The sequence below is a fragment of the Pelodiscus sinensis genome, chromosome 28 (assembly GCF_049634645.1).
Source record: "Pelodiscus sinensis isolate JC-2024 chromosome 28, ASM4963464v1, whole genome shotgun sequence".
NCBI lineage: Eukaryota > Metazoa > Chordata > Testudines > Trionychidae > Pelodiscus > Pelodiscus sinensis.
In genome coordinates this window covers 13129489-13153617 of record NC_134738.1, presented here as the reverse complement: position 1 = coordinate 13153617, position 24129 = coordinate 13129489, and the positions used below count along the sequence as shown (strand labels likewise).

The 24129-nt window shown below is 49.5% G+C and overlaps 1 long non-coding RNA gene across 1 annotated transcript in view; it reads right to left on the bottom strand.

Moving 5' to 3' along the window:
• The window catches only part of LOC142820954 (uncharacterized), a 52179-nt gene extending 29091 nt beyond the window's left edge, over nt 1-23088 (bottom strand). The window contains exons 1-2 of the long non-coding RNA XR_012897984.1: nt 22988-23088; nt 1495-1574 (exon numbers count right to left, since the gene is read on the bottom strand). This is a non-coding gene — a long non-coding RNA (uncharacterized LOC142820954). The remainder of the gene's footprint in view (nt 1-1494; nt 1575-22987) is intronic.
• Between the last annotated feature and the right edge of the window lie 1041 nt (nt 23089-24129).

The window sequence follows — 24129 nt, the reverse complement described above, 5'->3', positions numbered from 1 at the left end:
TCCAAGATGGCCAAAATGCCACTGTCATCTCAGAGTAATCAGCAATCTTGTGGAGCACAGCAGGCAGTGATATGTAACCAATAACTTTTCAGACTCCCTGACCAGCAATAGGCAGCTGATGACTTTTTCAAAGTAACTTTAATAACCCTGGGCACAGACCCTGGATACAAAGGCAGCAGCAGAACTGAATTCAGACAGCTCACATGCATGGCCTGAACCAAGAGAGCTTGTTTTACAGGAGAACCTCCTTAGACATTCAATCATGCATTTAAAGGTAGCCACCTTTCCACCAAAGCATTCTATCACTCAATTACCGAGGGACACGGCGGGACTGGAGTTCATTTACGACTTCAACCAGTTAGTACATTACAAAGGCAATTTCTATTAACCACTTAGGCACAAAGGCAATTTCAGTAAACCCCTTTATTGAAGCCCGGGGGAACAGTTTCAAATTTGTAGATGAATTCCTGGTCTGGAGTCTCTCTGGGTATGTCTACACTAGCTCGTTAGTTCGAGCTAGGTAGGCAAATGAAGGCAAGTGGGGTTGCAAATGAAGCCCGGGATTTAAATATCCCGGGCTTCATTTGCATCTTCCCGGGCACCGCCATTTTTAAATCCCCCTTAGTCCGAACTCCGTGCCTGCGGCTACACGCGACATGGAGTAGGTAGTTCAAATTAGGATGTCTAATTCGAACTACCAGTACACCTCGTTCCACAAGGATGGCGGTGCCCGGGAAGATGCAAATGAAGCCTGGGATATTTAAATCCCGGGCTTCATTTGCAACCCCGGTTGCCCTCATTTTACCTAGCTCGAACTAACGAGCTAGTGTAGACATACCCTCTCTGATTGGGTGGGGAAATAAATATGTTGAGGGCTTAAACGGGAAGGTCTTTTGTGACTCTAGCTGGAGATCTCAGCTGAGACTTGGGCCCATTCTGCCGGGTGCTCTGCCACAGGCAGCCCCTGCCCTAAAAAGCCCAGCTGGCGAACGGTGGGACAGAAAGCCTAGGTTAAGGTCACAGTTGCCCTCTAAACAGACGACAGGTTTAAAAAGAGAGAGAGAGAGAGAGAGAGAGAGAGAGAGACTCTGCCCCTTTTTATCCTTCTTCTACAGATCTGATGCAGCACAGAGAAATTAAGTGATTTGCCCAAGGCCAGTCTTTGGCCACACCAACGATCTCCAGAGTCTCCGCCTTTTACAGGGAAAGGACGACGCAGTGTTTACACTTATACCAGCTTGATTCAGGGGCAACTATTGGCACAGCGGGGTTACCCCTGATTTCCACCAGCATAAGCAAGAGGAAGCCCAGGCCTGCCCACTGTGCATGTTAATTCCAGAGAAGATCAGATCAACTATTTGGTGGAAAGCGGCCCCTCCAGCCGGGCAGGGCAGTCGCCTCCTCCAGAGCGGCGTGGTTAGCAGCTATGAGTCTCTCTCCTTCCAGTGTCCCTGCCTGCAGAGTACACAGCCGCCCACGGCAGTAATTACTCACCGCTCCTTTTGTGCGTCTCGGCCGCGCTTGTAAATCAATCCATCCGTCGTGACAGCTTGAGCACGGATATGGCTCATCCCCTGCAACAGGCAAGTAGGGGGTGGGGAGGGGAGAGAGAAAGCCGTTGATGGAATAATTGTTTTTCATCCCACGTTGGCTTTGAGCCATTGCCTCAGTTTCTGTGCCCAGGTAACGCCCATCTGGGGCATACGGAGCAGGGTTGTTTTTGCACAACAGTTCAGCATTTACAGAGCCCCGATTCCACCCTTTCTTCCCCCGCAATGAAAGGCTCGGTGTTGTGCCGGGGGAAAAGGTAAATGGCATGTTAAGTGCGTTTAATTTGTTAACACAGTAGACAGCAGCACGGACTCCCCTCGGAGCTGCAACTTAAGAAGAAGCTCTGTAGATGGAGCAAGGCTGATGGCTTGGAGGTACACTATCTAGTGCCAGTGAAAAAGAGCCCCGTGAAATAGTTCCTTGCTCCCGTCACACCAGGAGTCAGGAATCACCAAGGGCAGTGGAGTCCATGCCAGGAGGACACGGTGGGGACAAGAGCAATGAGAAGGATGCTACAAGCGATGGACCTGTCACGGACTCACGGTTTGTCTACACCAGTGTTTCTCAAACCTTTTTTATGAAGTACCCCTTTTTCAAAAAAAATTAAGTCTCCCTTGTACCTACAGTTTTCAGAAACACATTTTTTTCTACCATTGCAACACATTTGTTTAAACAACTTAATCGTAGCCGGGCGGGCGATGAATTTTTTGGTATGAAAAAGACAAAAATAATAACACTCTGTAAAACTGAACACAAAAATTCAGTTTTCTCCAAATGTCAGTTGTGTTGACGTACCCCCCAGACTTCTCTGGAGTGCCCCTAAAGGCACTCGTATGTACCACCGGCTGAGAAACACTGATCTACACGACACAAGGGACCATTGACTCGGCCTTGTTTCAAGTGTGGATGCAGGTTAATACCGTTTAGCTCAGGCATGTCCAAAGTCCGGCCCGTGGGCCAATTGTGGCCCGTGTTCCGGTTTAATACGGCCCCCCAGGTAATTTGGCAATATCTATCTTTTATGGCCCCCAACGAATCCATATGTATTGAGATGAATACATTGTAAAATCTCAGTTAGTCAGTTGGTCTAAATCAGTTATAAATATATTTGACACAACATGTATACTTGGTGTTATGTTCCTGTTCATATTTTTTGAACTTAAAAGTTGACAGACAACCTTTATTACCAATAATATGTAATGTACTTTACAATGTTCCTGACATATATTTCAGCTTCCTGGATTTTTTTTTCATCTGGCCTTCAGATATGAAAGGCAGAGTGATTTAACACCTGTTTAGATTTGTCATCCATGTGACGAAATGAAAAGTATGCCGTTTGCAATAAACTTTGCATAAAATAGTTAATTTGCATTTAATTTTAATGGTTCAAAGAATGTCAGGCAAAATGGTCGGCCCTCACGCATGTTCACTTCATCAAATCTGGCCCTCTTTGAAAAAAGTTTGGACACCCCTGGTTTAGCTGATTGATCATCCACCCGTTCCCGAGGTGGAATGTGTTAACTTGCATTTGCTTAGGGAAAGGTAGAAGTGAGTTACAATGCATTAGCTAACTTCAGATCAGTGTAGACCAACGTTGAGGCTGGGTCTACATTACCGACCTCACAGCCGGACCACTTCAGCTTTGTTGCTGTAAGGGCAACCTAGGCTAGCGTGTGGGCCACACGGATGGCCCTCCATCGTCTCAGAGGGGCCGCAAGATTGTTGTAAACAAGGCAGTCTCCCGGGCTACAGCAGCTTTGCTCACTGTGACTGGCTGCAAAGGGAGCCCACAGCTCTCAGAGTCAATCTTGTGTCCAATCCGCACGCACCTCACTTCACGTGGCCTGGCTCCGTGTGGGAATCACATTTGTAATGCTGGTCAGGAAAAAAAAAAAATGGATGGGTGGATGGAAACCAGCAAAATCTGGCAACCCTGCGTGGGAGCTACGGTAAACAAAAATGTCTCATGGGCCACACACAGAACCCTGAGCTGGCCACAAGTTGCTAACCACTGCTCTAAGGTGTCCTTTGTAGCTGCTTTCTCCACCAGCATAAAGCTCTCCTGCTAGCATAATTCTGTCTATACCTGCACTCCTGTCAGCAAAACCCCTGTCAGCCGAGGAGCGGGAGGGAGATGTTTTTCCCTCACCCTTGGCTGACAAAAGTTTTATCTACGTTAGGCCTGGTTGTGAAGGAAATTGATCTTCTGGCATTCGATTTAGCGAGTCTAGTTAAGACCCACTAAATCAAATGCCGAGTGCAGTTCTCTGGCAGTCGTGAGGAGTAAGGGAAGCTGACATGAGTGTCCCTCTGTGAAGACGGCGCCAAGCTCAGCTTAAGGTAAACTGACGCCAGCTACGTATTTTACAGAGCTGGAGTTGCGTATTTTAACCCGACCTTCCAGGTCTAAAGTACACCTGGCCTACGTGTTGGCGTAGATAGAGCCTGTGTGTCACACAACAGGCAGCTTTTGGCTTTGCAGATGAAGGGCAAGCATTCTGATGAGACACAGTCTCCATCTTGTCTACCCCGGGGATAAATTAGGGATGAGGACACCAGTCATGTAAACCCTTCCACAATGACGTAACGGAGAGAGTCTTATCCAGAGACAGACAAGTCAGAGCTGTCCCATTCATTGGATGGTTTGGGGGGGCTTCCCCAGGTCCCACACTTTTGGGGGCCACCCCAACCGTCCTATTGATGGGAGGGTCCCAGGGCAGGACAGCGGCATGAGTTCCCCCTCCTTGCACTCCCCACATGGGCGGCAGGAGCTCGAAGAGCCTGTAGACTCGCCGCACCACCCCTCCCGGCCTGCTGCCCTCGGCTTCTCCATGGTGATGGAAAGCAAAGAGCCCAGGCCCTCTGCTACCGAACTCCTCTCGTCCTCGCCACCCGCCTGGTGAGTGACCCCTTCTGCTGCCACACCCGGGCCCTACAATCCTCTGGGTCATGTTGCTCAGGGGGAAGGGGTGGAGCAGAGGTGAGGCCTGCTTTTGGAGGTTGTCTGAGGCCCTGTGTCCCCCACGGGACGGCCTTTCAGTCAGCGGGAAAAAAATTCTCCTTGGTTTTAGAGCCGGCATTGGATCAGACACAACATGAGGTCCATTGTTTGCAGAGTGAGCGGAGGGGAGGGGTTTTCCCTCCCCTACGGCCCCCTTCTTGTCTGACCTCAATTATTAGGTAAGCAAACAGAGCTCTCTTTCCACTGGCACCTGGGCAGCTCGGCCTGCTCAGATGTCAAATGTGAGCAATAAACTGGTTTACTGTTTTCAGACTTGTAGCTGGGTCAAGGGAAGAAGCCAGCAATTGCTGGGTGATTTTATGATCTCATTTAATTTTTGTATTTCATCTGCCTGAGGTTCCTCGGTTTATTGAAGTCCCTGACCAACATACCAGGCCAGGACCTATAAAACAGGAGTGAGCGTGTAAGTCTCAGTATAACTGTGAAGAGAGAGGGGGGAAAAAAATCAGGACACGCCAGAGGAAAGGAAATACTTGCTTATTAGCTTGAATATCCCATCTGTACAGGGATAGATCTGGGCTGATGTGAAGTGGAGCTATGTTGATTGACACCACAAGGATCTGGCCTACGGCATCTGGTTTTTAGTGGAGAAGAAATTTAGGCAAAAATCTGCATTACTCCCACAGAGGAGGAAGGCCTTAAACATGCACACTGACCCAGTGACATCTGCCAAACCCCAATGCCTTGAATGGAATCAGCCCCAAAATAATGAAGGCCAGTGTTGATGCTCATCTTGTTTACAAGACACCCAGAACAATTCAGAGAGCTGAAATCCATGGTCAAGCAGAGTCTGTGGCAACGCTCAGAAGCGAACTCAGATCTTGAGTCTCAGTTTGGAGATATCCGCCCCTCCTTCTGAATCTTTTAGCCTGGCAAATAGACATCATCAAATCCTGGACGGGACCTCGAGAGGTCATTGAGTCCAGTCCCCTGCCCTCACGGCAGGACCAAGCACCATCTAGATCATCCCTGATAGACGTCTGTCCAACCTGCTCTTAAATATCTCCACAGATGGAGATTCCACAACCTCCCTAGGCAATTTATCCCAGTGTTTAACCACCCTGACAGTTAGGAACATTTTCCTAATGTCCAGCCTAAACCTCCCTTGCTGCAGTTTAAGCCCATTGCTTCTTGTCCTATCCTCAGAGGCTAAGAACAATTTTTCTCCCTCCTCCTTGTGACACTCTTTTAGGTACTTGAAAACCGCTATCGTATCCCCTCTCGGTCTTCCCTTTCCTAAACTAAAGAAGCCAAATTCTTTCAGTCTTCCTTCATAGGTCATGTTCTCTAGACCTTTGATCATTCTTGTTTCTCTTCTCTGGACCTTCTCCAATTTCTCCACATCTTTCTTGAAATGCGGTGCCCAGAACTGGACACAATACTCCAGTTGAGGCCTAATCAGCGCAGAGTAGAGCAGAAGAATGACTTCTCGTGTCTTGCTCACCACATGCCTGCTAATGCCTCCCAGAATCATGTTTGCTTTTTGCAACAGTGTCACGCGGTTGACTCATATTTAGCTTGTGGTCCATCCCTCCACACAGACTGGACTTTTCTATTCCTACTGTCCTGAACTAGAACTCCTTCCCTCCCGAAAACTGCTATGCGAGGCTGCCTAAGGAATTATGCATAGCAAATAGCTGGGGGTGTTATATCCTTCCATGTAATCTGTAATTTCCCTGTTATTGATTTCCTAAAGATAAACTTGTGGTTTGCGTGTGGTGAAAGCTAATTTAAACAAGAAAGATGAGTCTCTCCAGAACACCTTGATTGGCAATTGTGATAAATTCCTATAATTACTATGGACTCCAAGAAGGATTTTCATGTGTTAAAGATGTTGCTGAAATGACAGCCCAGAAACGGAAGGAGACGGAAGGAGAAGGCATTAGGCAGTTTCTACCTTTGCCAAATTACCTTAGTGTTTAGCCTCATGCAGATGCACAAAGGATCACCAGAGTCAAGCTGCTTTGGCAAGCCAAATATTGCCAACGCCCGTCACGGGAAAGTTTGAGAGTCGGGTCACTTAATAAGCTTGGCTTAAATATTGGGGAGTTTTGTTTTAGTTTTTTTTTGTTAAGGTGGTTTTGGTTCTTTTTATTGGCCTTCCGGTTTGAGCGTTTAGGACAAGCTTGAAAAGGGGGATCCAAGTATTTCTCTGCAACCATGAGCCAGAAACTTTTTTTAAAAAAAGTGGAAGTGGAGATTCTGATGCACTCAAAGGCGGACACTTTAAGAGACACCAAGTCGGTAGAGCTCCGGGCGGATCCAAATGTCTACCCAGGGGTGCAACTAGATAGCGGTATCCGCTGCTCGGCAGGTCTCTACTCCCAGGAGACGCTGCCGCCAACAGAGAGGAGTGTGATGCCACCACTCCTAGGAGCCCGGGCCCCATGCTGGCAGCTCTCCTAGCCACGTGGCTGTACCGCCTCCAGCCCTGCCCCCAGCGCCACGTCCTGTTGGAGGAGGTGCAGCCTTGCTGGGGGCGGGGCTGTACAGCCACATGACCGGGAGGAGCTGCCGGCATGGGGCGCTAGCTCCTGGGAGTGGCAGCATTACGCTCGTCTCCTTTGGCCGCAGCGTGTGGGAGCAGAGCCCTGCGGATTGGCAGATGCCAAGGTCTCTCCCCGGATGCCAGCATCCGCAAGTAGCCATTTGTATCTGCACAGGTAGACCCGAAACCCTGCCTCCTCACCCTCCCACCTATGCCAGCCTTCAACCTGCGCCCACCTGGGACCTTACAGAAGCAGCCAGCCTGCCCTGAAAGCCCTGCTACTGTACCTTGGCTGCTATGGGTCCTTGTGCTAGCTAGATCCAAGGGAGTTCCTACACAAGCCAGTTCCACCCCTGCACCCAGTGCAGACCTGCCAGCAGCTCAGAGGAGTACCCCCTTGGCAGAGTGCACCTGCTGGTCCACTGGGAGCAGCAAATTCAGGCTGGAAACACCACACGAGCAAGCCCATTCGTTTGCAGCAAAGTTGCATGAAACTTTAAAAAGTGAGCAGGGTGGCGGGGAGCAAGCCGATTTTTTGACACTTCAGTGAAAGTTCAGTTTGACTACAAGCTGGAAGTGGGGGCAAACACAGTGCAGTGCACGTAGGGTGGGGACACAAAGGGCGCTCTAATGAGACTGAGGAGAGCTGGACGTGTGTGAGTCACCTGAGGGATTGTGTATCACAAACATTTGCCATTCACAGAAAACCCCACTGTATAGACACCGGCGCGCCCTGCCATGCTGCGCGGTGCAAAACATGGACGCCTTAGGACGGAAGTCAGTGTGGTACAGACAACAAAAACCCAGACGGCAGACTCTGCTGGTTTGGATGCAGGCAGGAAGTGGGGGGAAAGGGAGTTGCATGGCAGGAGAGAGCAGCAGGAAAGACCCCAAGGAAAAGCCATCCATATGGGCAGACATCAGCGCTGCCAAGATGGCGGATACTTGCATGACAAGCGGACCCCACTTAAGAGGATGACCAACTTTCTAATCACACAGAGAAAACACCCCTTCTCCGGCCCCCTCCTTCCAAGACTCCACCCCTTCTGAAGCCCCGCCCCCTTGCTTCATCCCCTCCCCCCATCTTCCCACTGCTCTTCCTCACCCTTACTCACTAGCACCAGGCTGGGGGGTGTGGGCTCTGGGAGACAAGGAGTTTGGGGTACAGGAGGATGCTCCGGGCTAGCGTGTGGTATCCTGGTGGTGCTTATGCTGGTTCCCAGGAAGGGGATGCCTGAGATCTGCAATCCCTCATTGCATAAATACCTGGGTAGCCCCAGGCAGGTGCCATCCTCAGGGCTCCTATTGGCCTTGTTTCCTGGCCAATGGGAGCTGCGGAGCCTCCTGGGCTTCAGGGACATGCCAGCCCCCTCCAGGAGCTATGTAGACCCCTGGCCCCTACTGACTGGACTTTTAACGGTCTGGGCAGCGGTGCCAACCAGAGCCACCAGAATCCCTTTTGGACCAGGAGTTCCACTCCATCACCAGTTGCCTGGCAACCGTCTCCTTAAGTGGTAGAAGATTCCAATACATGCATAACAAAATACTGGCCTTCCAAGAAACACCCCTCCCTACATGCGGAGGAGGGCCCAGCTCTCCCCCTCATAAGAAATGTCGCTTGCTCTCTCGTCTCTTGGAAGTGGTTTCAGAATCCCCTGGCTTCTTCACAACATGGAGAAGCTACACGAGGAGACCCCGGACCACATGCCACCAGTGTTTCTGCATTGTTTCTTTTTCATGCCTTAAATCTAGTCTCTTGGGCTACGTCTACACGAGTTTTCTCGGCAAAAGATATGCAAATGAGAGACTCATTTGCATGAGTTATGATCTCATTTGGATATTTTCTGCCAATCCGGTTTTGCGCAAAAAGCAGTAGTGCGGACATTTTCTTTGTGCGCAAACCCCCCCTTTTCCAGAAGTTCGGTATACCTCCTTTTGGGGGCATAAGGCTCTTGCAGAAAACGGGGGTTTTGCGCAAAAAGAAAAATGACCATACTGCTTGTGTTTGCGCAAAAACCCCAGTGCAAAAATAGACTGCCAGGAAATATGCAAATGAGATATTTTTTGCCAAGAAAACTCGTATTGTAGACATAGCCTCGGTGGGCCTAGAGACCTCAGCCAGAAGCCCTGTTACTCACAGTCGGGAGGGGAGCAGGCACGGAGCAACCGAGAGGAAGAGACCAGCCGATAAAAGGAGCACTAGGTAGGAGACATTCTCTTGCTATTTAGATAATCATTTGGCTGGTAGGCTTTGCTTCCCTCCCTCGGAGACTTAATGGCCAAATACAGCCTTTATGGAACGCAGGGTCAATAATTAACAGCTGCAAAGATGTCAGTTCACATCGGACCCCGCCTCTTAACTACAGGAAGAAGGGAGAAAAATGTCAGGGACACAGCAGGTGTTCCAATTGTCTCCCCTCGCTGCTTCCGTCTGGATTTAAAGACATGTCCACGTGCCCCCCGCAGACCCAGACCCATAAGCGTGATTCACATACGCATAAGTCACTCAGGGTACGTCTACACTAGCTCGTTAATTCGAGCTAGGTAGGGTAATGAGGGCAAGCGGAGTTGCAAACGAAGCCCGGGATTTAAATATCCCGGGCTTCATTTGCATGTTTCCGGGTGCCGCCATTTTTAAATCCCCCTTAGTCTGAACTCTGTGCCCGCGGCTACACGCAGCACGGAGTAGGTAGTTCGAATTAAAGATCCTAATTTGAACTACCGTTACTCCTCGTGGAATCATTCAGAAGTGAAGGGTTTTTTTGGTTTTTGTAAGTTTGGGTTTGGGGTGTGGGGGGAGGGGGTTTGCACACTTTTGTTCTAATTCTAAGCTGTGGATGAGCAGAGATGCTTAGGACATGAAATTTACTAAGAGGCCTGTCAGTACTAGCCTCGTTTTACAGATCTGGAAATGGATACAGGTAGGTATAGCTAAGCCAGGAGCAGAACTAGGACCCAGGGACCTTACTCCCTTTTGGCCAGGTCTACACTACATAGAAAATCAATGCTGCGGCAATCGATCTGCCGGGGTTCGATGTAGCGAGTCTAGTGAAGACCTGCTAAGTCAAACTAAGAGGGCTCCCCCATTGGCACCAACAGTCCTGCTCCTCATGAAGCAAAAGGGAAGCCAATGGGAGAGTTTGCTCCCGTCAACCTCCCGCTGTGTGAATGTCACGAAACCTGATTTAAGATTCAGTAACTGCGTAGCTGGGGTTGATGTAACTAGAGTTGCATATCTGAAGTCGACCTTCCCCTTTAGCATAGGCCTGGCCCTAGACTATACTCCATTCTTGCAGGAGTTTTCCTTCTTTTAAAGGATCCAAGGATGCTAACTTCAATTTGGAGGGCTCAAGAAAACGTGCAGTCCAGACACAGTAGGATGCGTTAGTCAAGGCTAAAATTGGGAGAAGAGCTACCGATATCCCAAGAGCAACTCCCTTCGGCATGAATAGTTTTGGGAAGAGGAAGAGAGAGTGGGGGAGGGGAGCCCAGACAAAGTCTTTCCTCAAAAGCCTTCACACTTTTCATTTGGACGCCAAGGAGGCGGCCACGTTACCATGGAAACAAAGGGGCTCGTGTCTGCATTTTTTAATAATCCCAAAGGGGGTATTTAATTGGAATCAACCAGAGCTTTTCAAATGGAAGAGAATTTTTTTTTAAAAAAAAAGCTGCTGCCAGAAGAGGAACATTAACTATAAAAATAAAGCCACGAAACAAGAAAAAAGGAAATCAAAAGAATAAATTTACTGTAACCAGCAAAGGATTCATTAGGGTTACAAAAGCTCAACTCAATTTACCTCCAATTGACATTAACGAATTGGATGTAGGTCCTGCTTGAAAGCCAAACAGAACAGCTTTCTCCTCTGGGTCCCCACAGGCCCCAGCAGCTGTCCGCCAATTGCTCCTCTAGGCTATGTCTACACTCGCGGTTTCTTGCGCAAGTAATATGCAAATGAGGCTAAGCATGGAATATCACCGAGCCTCATTTGCATATGTAATGAACCACCATTTTTTTCCAGAAGAGGCTCTTGCGCAAGAAGGAGCATCTACACTGCCCCTTCTTGCGCAAGAAAAACCCTCTTGTGCAACGCTGTTACACCTCTTACTTTTCAGGAGGAACGGCGTTGTGCAAGAGGGTTGTTCTTGTGCAAGAAGGGGCAGTGTAGATGCTCCTTCTTGCGCAAGAGCCTCTTCTGAAAAAATGGTGGCTCATTAGGTATGCAAATGAGGCTCAGTGATATTCCACGCTTAGCCTCATTTGCATATTACTTGCGCAAGAAGCCGCGAGTGTAGACATAGCCCTAGTGTGGAACAAGGTTGTCTTTCGGCCTGACCTAGCTCCACCAAACCACGCCAGCACTGAGGAGCTTTTCCATTGGCCTGCCTCGCCTCTTGACCGTCACAGCTCGATATTCCCAACATGCCAGAGCCTTTTGTCTTGGGCACCTTAATGGGAGATGGTACTGATTGCAATATTTTTGAGTCCCGCAGCTGACCCTGAGCTTTTATCTTTGGATTTTAAGTAGCATCGAGGTGCCAGTGACCATTAGACACCATTGTATATCCACACCCCTCCCAAGAGCTTACAGACGAAACATGAGAGACAAAGGTTGGGAGGGAAACCAGACACAGAAATGACTTGCTCCGATCACCTTTAGAATCATAGAACACTAGACCCGGAAGGGGCCTCAAGTGGTCATGAAGTCCAGTCCCCTGCCCTCACGGAAGGACCCAGGACCATCTAGATCATCCCTGATAGACGTCTGTCTAACCTGCTCTTAGATATCTCCAGAGGGGGAGATTCCTCAACTTCCCCAGGCAATTTATTCCAGTGCTTCACCACCCTGACAGTTAGGAAGTTTTCCTAATGTCCAACCTCAACCTCCCTTGCTGCAGCTTAAGCCCATTTCTTCTTGTCCTATCCTCAGAGGCCAAGAACAACCATTTTTCTCCCTCGTCCTTGTTACGCCTTTTTAGGTACTTGAAAGCTGTTATCTTGTCCCCTGTTTTCCAAACTAAACAAACTCAGTTCTTCCCTCATAGGTCATTTTTCTAGACCTTGACTCATTTGTGTGGCTCTTTTCTGGGCCGTCTCCAATTTCTCCACATGGTTCCTGAAATGTGGTGCCCAGAACTGGACACAAGACTCCAGCTGAGGCTTAATCAGCGCAGAGTAGAGCAGAAGAATGACTTCTCGTGTCTTGCTCACAACACTCCTGTTTGATAATGTGTCCCAGAATGATGTTTGATTGTTTGTTTCAACAGTGTCACACTCTTGATTCATATTTAGCTTGCGGTCCACTACATCCCTTTCTACAGGACTCCTTCCTAGACAATCACTTCCCATTCTGTATGTGTGAAACTGGTTGTTCCTCCCTGCAGGTATGTCCATACTTGCAGCCTAATTCGAAATAAGGCTGCAAATGTAGGCATTCAAAATTGCAAATGAAGCCCAGGATCTAAATGTCCTGCGCTTGATTTGCATGGTCCCAGTTGGGTGCTATTTTTGAAATTAAACACGCCTGGAATAACTGCCCACATCTACACACAGCAATGAAACGGGCATTCAAAATAAAGCCCTAGTTCCAAATACCTGTTATTCCTCCTGCAATGAGGTTTAACAGGTATTTCAAACTAGGGCTTTATTTCGAACGCCCATTTCACTACCACGTGCGGATGAGGGCAGTTATTCCGGGCTTGTCAGTTTGAAAAATGGCACCCAGCTGGGAACATGCAAATCAAGCGCAGGATATTTAGATCCCAGGCTTGATTTGCAATTTCGAATGCCTCCATTTGCAGCCCTATTTCAAATTAGGCTGCAAGTGTAGACATACCTTAAGTGCAGTGCTTTGCATGTGTCCTTACTGAACCTCACTCTATTTGTATCTCACCATTTCTCCAGTTTGTCCAGATCATTTTGTTTTTGGATGAGGGACGTCTGCACCACAGCTTAGGATGTGTGCTAAAAAAAGTAGTGCTTTGCCAATCTCCACCTAGATGGAAAACATTTGTGAAGCTACTGGAATGTTTGCCCTCCAAGGAACGCCTACGCTTCTCATCTTGGGAATCACAATACATGACTCCTACCCCCAGCCCAAGATCAGAAATCTGAACTCACTCCTAAATTCTTACCAAATATGTCAGTGATATCATGAGCTTCTTGATATGGAGTATTAAAAGGCCAGATCCAAAAATAAATAGGAGATGGGGGGGGGAAAGAAAGGGGAAAAAAAAATAGTGAATTAGAGTGTTCAAGTTACAAGAAGCTGATAGAGAAGGTGCCAATTGTTCTTAAGTACACATTGTTTAATTGGTTAAGTCATTAGGATGTGGAAGATAGTGTGCTAGCCAAGTAATGTCTTTATTCATACCTTTTTGATGGCTCCCAAACTTGTCAATGAAGTTAAGGTCCAACTACCATCTACATATTTTATTAGTCTTTAAGGGGCTACTAGAATATTTGTTGTTTTTCCAAGTTTTTCTAGCTACCGACTCACTCTGATTCCGCTCAAACTCCTCAACTCTTGTTAAACTAGCTTCCCCCCCCCCCCCCACACACACTCCCAGAAAAGAGAAATAGCGAGGGGGGAAGGCACAGTGGTAACAGATTTCCCCCGCTGGAATGTCCATTAAGTTTAAGCCTTCACTCTGGACACTGAAAGGCTGGTCATTAATGCGCCGCGACTCAGCAGCATACGACAACCGCCAGAAGTGCTGCTATGAAAAATGGTGATGGAGACCAGAAGCGATTGGAATGCAGACGGGACCCTCATTTCTTGGTATAAAAGTGATTAATGAAAAATCTCCGGCATCTTCTCTTGTCCCTGCATGAGTGGATGTGAGCAAGGCAGATAAGAACAACTCGCTCCTCATGTGAGGAAGATAATAGCAGGAATAATACGTCTCCAGAAGATTCCCAAGGCCTCGGGCTCCTGTAATAAATTGCCCTTGTCGCTTTCAGGAAATTCATGAAGAAAGATCATGAAAGCCGGCAAAAGTAACAAGCAAAAAAAAAAAAAACGAACAAGAGATTCAACCTGAGCAGTGCTCCTGCTCCACTTGCCCCTCGCCTTCGTTTGTTCTGCAAAGTGTTTTCTGAAATGAACAAGAGTGATGTAGACAGGTCCCTGGGCTCATAAAACGACTGTCAGAATGGGACAGCAATAAACCCTGGAGTGGAGTGGCATGCAGCAAAAAAAAAAAAAAAAAAAAAAAAAAAAAAATCACACATTTTAAACACCGCCACGCTCCAGAGAGCTGAGATCAGGCACTGGTTGGGCATCGTAGCAAGAGACCCTGGTAGGCAGGTAATGAGTTGGCATCTCGATACAAGACCGATCTTGTGGTTCCGACACAGGACTCGGGAGAACTGGGATCGATTCCTGACTCTGCCCCCAAACTCCCGATGCAACTGTTTAGGCAAGTCAATCCTTTTGCGCCTTGGCTCCCCTTCCCATCAGTACTAACGGAGAAACTCCTTTCGCCATCATGGCAATTTAGATTTGAGTTCCTGAAGGCAGGACCTGTCTCTTACGACGTGTGCATGCAGCATTGAGCATAATGGGGCCTGAACTTGGCCAGGGTCTGAACGCAAGTAATAAGGTCAAACACTAGCTAACTCCTAAGAGCATTCACAATCAGGGAAGAAGAGATAAGGAATTTAGTCACAGCAAAAGTAACTGGACCGCCGACCCTGAGAAGTCCACGATCCTGTTCTCATTTGCAATAGAGGCCCTTTGGACTTGCTCTATGGCGTGTAGATACTGTCACTGAAAGACCATTATAAAAGGATTTTAGTATGTATGTGAACTGGGCTCGGAAGTCTCCTTTCTCCACGGCACAAGGGTAGCACGAGCAAAGAGGGGGTGCTTCGGACTCCAACATCTGCCCATGGGGTCTGGTTGTGATGTCATGTTTGCTTGTTCCACATTGTAACCCTGCTACATGCAAGGGAGTCACTCCAGTTTCCCTGGGTGTATGAGAGAAAAGAGTCAGGCCTGAAGTGTGAGAGGTTTTTTCCCTGCTACTCTACTGTGCTTCTGTAACCACCACCAGCAGATTTGAACCTGGGACCTCTGAAGCGGAGTATAAGAGCCTCTACCCTCTGAGCTAAAAGCCAACTGGCTCCCAGCCCATGCTGTAGAGGTCTCTTGATCTTTATGGTTGCTGTGGTCTAGGTGCCACTGTACGGTAACCACACTAGGGCTATGTCTACACTGGCGGGTTGTTGTGCCAGAAGTATGCAAATGAGGCTAAGGGTGGAATATTGCTGAGCCTCATTTGCATACCTAACGAGCCACCATTTTTGCAGAAGAGGCTCTTGCGCCAGAAGGAGCTGTCTACACTGCCCCTTCTTGCGCAAGAAAAACCCTCTTGCGCAATGCCGTTATTCCTGAAAATAATCGGCATAACAGCATTGCGCAAGAGAGTTTTTCTTGCGGAAGGGGCTGGGTAGACAGCTCCTTCTAGCGCAAGAGCCTCTTCTGCAAAAATGGCGGCTCATTAGGTATGCAAACGAGGCTCGGCAATATTCCATGCTTAGCCTCATTTGCATACTTCTGGCACAACAACCCGCCAGTGTAGACATAGCTTAGGTGTGTGGGCTACACTTCCTCCAGATTTTCACCCTTATCCTGGATCTGTCTGGCCCTGTCTCTGGACATCTCAATTCCTGTGCTCACTGTTCTGCCTTGTGTCGTCGGCTACGGCAGAAAGGGAAACAACCCACAGAGCCTTCAGCGCAGCGATTACAAAGGGGGAGCTCTTGGGCATCTTTCAGTCCTCCTCCCCCTTCTTCCCCCAAAAATCCCTCCCCACGATACTCCTTTAATGGGCCGCCAGTGACCTTTGATTCCCCAAATCCCCTGTAGCGGCCATTGCTGCTCCAGTGAATAGAAACCTCATTACCTGGTGGGTGCAGGCCAAGCAATTTCAGTCCTGCAAATGTTATTACTGAGAACGTCTGTTTAAGGCGATGTTGTTAACAGGAAGTTGTGGTTGAGCAAGAGGTTCAGCCTTAGTGGGGGTGCTGGGTTTATCACAGCCTAAATGGGACCCTTTGGGCAGCAAAGTGCCTAAAGGAACAGCTCTTTCCTTCCAAGGGAAAAAAATAAGGGGCCCCAAATCTGAGATTTTCACAGGTGATTAAAGAAGTGTTATATATTAGTTCCCATAATAGAAGAACTAGAGGACACCAAGTGAAATTAATGGGTAGCAGGTTTAAAACGAATAAAAGAACGTTCTTCTTCACACAGCACATAGTCAACCTGTGGAACTCCTTGCCAGAGGAGGCTGTGAAGGCTAGGACTATAGCAGAGTTTAAAGAGAAACTAGATAGTTTCATGGAGGTTAGGTCCATAAAAGGCTATTAGCCAGGGGATAGAAATGGTGTCCCTGGCCTCTGTTTGTCAGAGGCTGGAGAGGGATGGCACGAGACAAATCGCTTGGTCATTGTCTTTGGTCCACCCCCTCTGGGGCACCTGGTGCTGGCCACAGTCGGCAGACAGGATACTGGGCTGGATGGACCTTTGGTCTGACCCAGTACGGCCATTCTTATGTTCTTATTATGGAAGCTAGGCACCCAACTCACTGAATTTAGATTTGGGTGACTGAAAAGAAACAGCGGGGACCTTTGCCTTGCTGAATGACACCTGGGTCTTGACCCTAGGCTCTTAAAGAAGAGGCAAGAGAGCCTTCCTCTCTTCCCACATCAGAAGAGACTAAGAGGACAGGGGGGAAATATGATTAAGGTTTATAATGTCATGGCTGGTGTGGAGAAAGTGAATAAGGAAAAGTTATTTACTTGTTCCCATAACACAAGGACTAGGGGTCACTCAATGAAATTAATAGGTAGCAGGTGCAAACCAAAGGAAGTTTTTCTTCACACAATGCACAGTCAACCTGTGGAACTCCTTGCCATAGGATGCTGGGAAGACTAGGACTTCAACAAGGTTCAAAAGAGCTAGATCAAGTCATGGAGGTTAGGTCCATCAATAGCTAGCAGCCAGGCTCAGTAGGAATGGTGTTCCTGGCCTCTATTTATCAAAAGCTGGGACTGGATAATAAATCCATTCACTGGATGATTCCCTGTTCTGTTCACTCCCTCTGAGGCATCTGGCATTGGCCACTGGTGGTAAATAGGACACCGGGCTAGGTTGACCTTTGGTCTGACCCCGTATGGCCGTTCTTATGTTCCTGAAGTCCTCAGGATCTTTGCTCAGATGATACTTCCTGGCACAGGGCATCCGGAACTTGTTTTCTCTCAGCTACTGCCTTTTCTTTCAAGGGCCAAAGCACCCCATTACAGGGCTCCTAAATCACATGGCAGGCTTTGAAACCCCAAGTCAAAGCACTATAGCCTAGCTATTATAGTAGGAGATAGATTACAAATCACACCTTTCTGTTCCAATAATAACAAGATTCCAGTCCCTTACTGGGAGCTTTAGATGCTATTGGGACAAAATTCAGAGGGGTGGCTGTGTTAGGCTGGTTTTGCTAAACCAACAAGGAGTCCTGTGGCACCTTAAAGTCTGACGTTAATTTGGACATCAGCTTTCGTGGGCTGGAGCCCCACAGCCATCTTTCAGGTGCCACAAGACTCCTCGTTTTTGCTAAACCTGACTAGTACGGTGATCCTTCTGAATTTTGTCCCAGTAGCATCTCAGACTCCCAGTAAGGGACTGGCACCTCATGAGCTAGGAGCTGTACGTGTATAAAAAGAGACTGACAGGATTTATGAACTCCACCGGCACGGGAGAGATTAAGTGGCTTTGGTTTGGAGTAGCTCCGCCCTACCACACCTGCAAGCTAGGGCGGGTTGAGAGGCCTCAGTCAGCGGTGGGCAGCCCTGAAGAGGGAGGAGTTGGTTGAGTTTCCCAGCTTGAAGCCTGGTAGCTAGCAATGCCTCACAAAGACTTCCTATGCTAAGGAAGGGGGAAAGAGACTGACTTTATTCCTTGTGCTTGGAGACCTAGGCAACTAGAAAGGGATCTAGGGGTCATAATCGAACACAAGCTAAATATGATTGTGGACATACATGATTCTGGGAGGCATTAACAGGAGTGTTGTGAGCAAGACAAGAAGTCATTCTTCCGCTCTGCTTTGCACCTCAGTTGGGAGTCCTGTGTCCAGTTCTGGGCACCTCATTTCAGGAAAGAAGTGGAGAAACTGGAGACAGTCTAGAGAAGAGCAAACAAACATGATTAAAGGTCTAGAAAGCATGACCTCTGAGGGAAGGCTGAAAGAACTGAGTGGCTTGAATTGCGGTTGGACATTAAGAAAAACTTCCTACCTGTCAGGGTGGTTAAACACTGGAATAAGTTGCCTGGGGAGGTTGTGGAATCTCCAGAACTGGAGAGATTTAAAAGCAGGTTGGATACATCTCGTCAGGAATGATCTAGGTGCTGGGTCCTGCCGGGAGGGCAGGGGACTGGACTTGATGACCTCTCGAGGTCCCTTCCAGTTCTAGTGTTCTAGGCTTGTGTACTCACTGGAGTAGAGGGGGCCCCTTTGAAAAGGCCAAATATTATAACTAGACTACCCCCCCGGCAGGTTTGTTTGCCTTTCCCCTCGTGTGTAGTACTGCTTGAGGACCTCAGATCTGTTTATCACTTGGAAAATGGGGCAAAGAAGTCGGGAAGCCTGCTGCTATTCAAGCCAATTGCTTCTTGTCCTATTCTCAGAGATCCAGGACAACAATTTTTCCTCCCTCTTTCTTGTGACACCCTTTGAGAACCTGCCATTGCTGGAAAGCCTGAGTTTGGGAAAGTGCACTTTCTGTGAAGCATCCAAAGGGGGCGCTCTCATGGGGACACGTCCCATCAAACCCTCTTCTAGAAAGCCGACAATCTTAACTAAGATTTATCTGCTGCACCTACACCTCGGTGGCCAGACCCTGGCTCCACTGGGGTCAGGAGGAGGACTGCTGTTGACCTTCGAATGAGGACATGGATCCTCACTCAAGTGACTGAGCCGAGGGAGCTCGTGTTTTCCATGCAACCTCCACTTTGCCTCCATGCAAATGGCACCAATTTAGCACAGTATTGAAGACAAGCCTGTAGTCTTAGAAGATCAGTCTTTACCGACTGCGAGGTGCCCAGATGCAATGCCAATAGAGGTCATGATACACCTTGCATCTAGTTCATGCCACTGGGCCCTGCCTTTTGACTGTGCACTGTTCTCTTCCAGTTGACGTCTTGCATTCAATGGGCTAATCTAACGTCCACCAAGGCCAATAGGAGTTTCTCCCTCTCCCCTCCAGTGAGTTTTGAATTTGGCCTCCTTTACTGACAAGCCACTAATTTTCGTCAAGTCAGAAAGAAACTGCCATGGTTTTGCAAAATTGTTTGCAGCAATGATTGCTTTTCCATCCTTTACAGTGCCCCTCACCCCATCCCTTTGCTTTCTTGCGCACCAGCAACTCAAATCCACCCTGGACTTCCACTGACACTAACAAGGCAGCCTACGACAAGCAGAAAGCAGCCCTGAGTAAGTCAGAGATTCCCAGATCAGTCATTGTAAATGCTTCAAGTTCTCGCTACAAAGCGACTGGCTTCTAGACAGGGCTTAAGAAGACTGACTGTCGGTAACATGTTCAGATTTCAACGCTGTAGGACAATGACTTGTAGGAGACCTTTGGTGTTTGTTTCACCCCATTCTTAAAAAAAAAAAAAAAAAAACCAGCCACCAGACACTGGATCTCATCACAAGAACTCAGATTGGCTCGTTCAGCAACCAATCGATACGTTCAGGTAAAAAGGATTCCTCTTCCCTTCTGATTGATAAGACCAGAGACTGAGGCTGTGTCTACACAGGGGAGGTTTGGCAACACAAGTGCCATTGACATGCAAATGTCGTCAAAAGCAAAAAAATTGTCAAACCGTTTTTTCTGCCTCCCATTGTCAACATTTCATGGCCACACTGCTAGCTCCCCTGGTGACAGAGCAAAGCATTGTGGGTAAGCATCCCACAGTACAGAGCAGTGGGAAGGCAGAGCTGATCCCCACATTGCTTGGGGATTCCCTCATAGCTCTGGGAGCTCTCCCTGCTGAGGAAGGTCCAAGCAGCACAGAAGCCTCTCCAGCCCTCCCCCGGCAGCAGCAGCCTGCCTGCCGCTGTGTTCCTAGCAGGGCAGAACAGGAGCAGTCCAATGATTTGCTCTTTCTTTGTCCCCCAAACGGAGCAGCTTGCTCAGCTGTCAAACAATTGCCAGAGCTTTGGGGGGGGGGGGGGGGGGGGGAGAGAGAGGTGCGCAGGCCTGCAGGGCAGCAGAGTTCACAGAACACTGAGCAGAGCCATCAGGGCAGGCATTGTGGGATACTGGCAGAAGCCAGTTCTCTCGATAAAACAGAATCCTCACTGGTTTTGTCAACAATAAAGGGAAAGAAGAGTCTCTTGCAGGGGTTGCAAAAGTTGCATTGCGGTGTAAATGCTCTCACTGTTTTGTCAACAAAAGGCCGTTTTTGGTGACAAAACGTGCTAGTGCAGACAAAGAACGAGTTACCTGCCTCTGCTTCCTTCCCAGAGTTCATCTATTGTGTTTCTTATAAGGAAGCAGATATTCATTTGGAGGAGATTTCATCATCTGGGACTGCAGACATGCTTCGGTCTCCTCCCTGGTGCCTGCCGTGTGGTGGGGGAGTTTGGTAGAGCACTTGATTGTTAGGGGGTTGCAGGAGGATGATCACTTCTTGTTATTTCGTGGTAATAGACTATATCCCAGAATGAAATTTTCAGCCCCTGCCCCAAACACGGGAAGGGAAAAAGATCATGATCAGTGTTTTTTGTAAGCTCTGCACTTGTGCGGTCACTCAGGAATGATTCAGATGCCACCCAGCTGATTAACAGAGCATCTGCTGGTACACTTTGTTTCTACTGGTGGTGCATCTGCCTCTGTGTACGTAAACATTTATTCCACCCATGGATGCAAAAAAAATCTGCACATGGATGGAAAAAATTTGAGGGAAGATTGATAATCATAAAATACAATACTGCTTCAAATTTGAGACAGCAGCATGAGATAGTGGTTAAGTCACCAGGATTTGGGAGGCCTGCGTTTTGGTTCCAGTTCTGCCACTGGTCTGCTGCACGGCCCTGGGTGTGTCACTTTTCTCCCCACTTGTCTGTTTAGATGAAGACTGCCTTTGACCAGCGATTGTCTTACACGATGTATGCTCAACACCTCACACAATCAAGCCTTCATCTCAGCTGGATCAGTCTGGATAACAACAATAGTGCAACTTCCAGTAGATTATTTTTCGTATGCCAACCTTTCCTGTTATCCAAGGCTCTCCAGCAGCAAATATTTCCAGACTGATTTGATGCGATGCTGATCATAGATGTTATGTGCAGTGCCATGCATGCTGGCTAAAGATTCACTACCCAGCAACAAGGCAAATAAGTGTCTCAGAGGATAGGGAATTCAGGCTCCTAAAAGCTCTGGCAACTATTCCTTAACCAGAAATGCTTCACCTACTGATTTGCCTGCACACATATGCCCGACATCACATACATGTGACGTTCCACACACACCTCTCACCTAGGCATGACAGCCACATGCAGTGCGTGGATCGTGTACGGACACTTTGCACGCATGTCCGAGCAGTGTGCCACACAAGTGCAGGGCCAGAGTTCACACACCTAGGCATGGCACTTGCATGCTGTCTACGTGATCAATGCACCAGCACACCTGCAGGACTTGCACATGCCTCGCACACGTGCATGCATGATGCACCCATGAGGAACACATGTGACACACACCCATGTTGACAGAGGAGATTTAGAGGGTAGGCATGCCTGGTGCCAAAGTCCTCCTGGAAAGGCAGAGGTTTCCTGGAAGCCTTTCCACCCAAATCATACACCAGGACTACAGTACCTTTCACACTGGCAGGAGGAAGCCATCTGCACACCAAAGGCCCGGTGGGAGCATGCGTGCACAGAGTCTCTCTTCCAAAGCCGTCATGCTCCCCTACATTCCCTGGAAACCGCCCTTGGTTATTTCTCTGAGAAGGGCTTTTATTTAGCAGCGACTCACACCACTGGGGCACTCAGCACAAGCAGCAACGCCACCTGGCACCCTGCTTCCTCCCCTCTCCCACGCCAGCAGCTCCAGGGGAAGGGATTCTCCATGTGCAAATCACTAGCCCCTTCCCTCTGCTGCCAGGCAAGCCTGGGGCAGGCCACCCGGCAGCACCCGCTTCGCACGGCCTAGCTCATCTGAAGTGACAACATCCACATCCCTCTCCTCTCGGTCACCGCTTCCCATCAGGACGTGGCATTGCAGGGGACCGAGCGTCCCGCACCACTGGTGGCCACAGCCATCTCGCCCAGCTGATCTCTGCCACAGATTTCCTCCCTGGGTCTTTGGCGTCTCAGCCCCCCGGCCAAGTTACAACACAGCTCGGCCCCCTTCCAATATTCCCCGCTCGACAACAGGCCCTCCTGGACTCCAGCTCCCACATAGAAGCTCCTTGGCCCCGACTTTCCTTCCCCTCAGGCCAGGGGCGGGAAACCTACAGCCAGTACCCCCCCCCCCCCGCTCAGCCCCAGGCCTGCACCCCCATGCTGCTCCTGCACCCTCCCTCTCTCCCACCCAGACACCGCACCCCAAGCCTGCTTCCCAGCTGCCTCCTCCCACACACTGAACCCCTCATTTTTGGCCCCACCCCAGAGCCAAGCAGGGCCCACAGAAATCTACTAGCCCAGCCCCCCAGGCACCAGTGTGCAAGAGGAACATGGGGAGTGGCTGCTTCTCAGTCAGGGAGCACATCAGTATGGGGGTTCCATTTTGGGGGGGACAAAGGGGTTGCTTCTCACTTCTGTGCAGCCCCCCAACAGATTTTTCTGTGGGTCAGTGGCCCCCAACCCAAAGAAAATTCCCCACCCCTGCCTCAGGCTCTCGCTCAGGACTCACCCACAGGAACCCCTACCTAGTCCAGCAGAGAGGGGGGGCGGCTCTCAGGCATTTCCAAAAGAGAAACTTCCAGACTCCTCCTCCTGCTGCTGCAGGCCCAGCTCCATTTAAGCCGAGCGCCTGCTGCTTCCCCCACAGCTGGGGTCAATCTTTCTAATTGCACCCCATTCGCCCAGCTGGGACCACTGATTGGCCCTTCTGTTGCTAAACAAGCCCCTCCCTCCCCAGCCCTCCACCCCTGATTGCCCCAGGGCCTGGAGTTCTGGACCACAAACTCTGCTGCTACCTCAGCCTTCGAATTGCCCCCAGAGCCCCGGGCAGCCCTGGGGTGAGGATGGAGAGGCAGAGTGTTCACCTTGAGGCAGAGTGTTCACCTGGCTGGCTCGGGCCGGCTGGCTAGCAGTCTGCTGCTAAAAGAGAAACACCCCGATAAATTCAGCCCTGCAGAGCTCAGGGAGAGTTGCCAAGTGTCCGGTTTTCAACTGGTCAGTCTGGTATTTGAGCTTCCTGTCCGAGAAACAAATTGAGAAAATGTCCAGTATTTTCTAATTACATAAGTTTTATTATTATCACGAGTGTCCGTAGGTAGCTGCGTCCTGCCTGGCTGGTCGACACGCTTACGCTGCTTGATCATGTCTACCAGCCGGACAGTATGCAGCTACGCAGTGGGGCGCAGGGCCGGGGTGGGATAGAGTCCCCGGGACTGGACTCCCCCGTGCGTAGGACAGGCAGCACCCCGGGATCTGTGTGTGCCCAGGCCAGCCCTGCTCCCTATCAGCCGGTTCCCCCTGTTCTCCCCCCCCAGCCAACCCCACTCCCCCTCGCTCCCCCGGCCAGCCCTGCTCTCCCCAACCTCCTCCTGGCCAGCCTTGCTCCCCACCAGCTGGTTCCCCCCCCAGGTTCTCCCCACCAGCCCTGCTCCCCACCGGCCAGTTCCCCACTGATCTCCCCCCCCCAAGCCCCACTCCCCACTGGCCAATTCCTCCCCAGCTAGCCACGCTCCCCCCAACCTCCTCCTGGCCAGCCCTGCTCCCCACCAGCTGGTTCCCCCCAGGCTCCCCCAACCAGCCCTGCTCCCCCCAAACTCCTCCCAGCCAGCCCTGCTCCCCCTGCAGCCAGTCTCCCCCCCCCCCCCCCCCCATCTCAGATCGTGTGTCC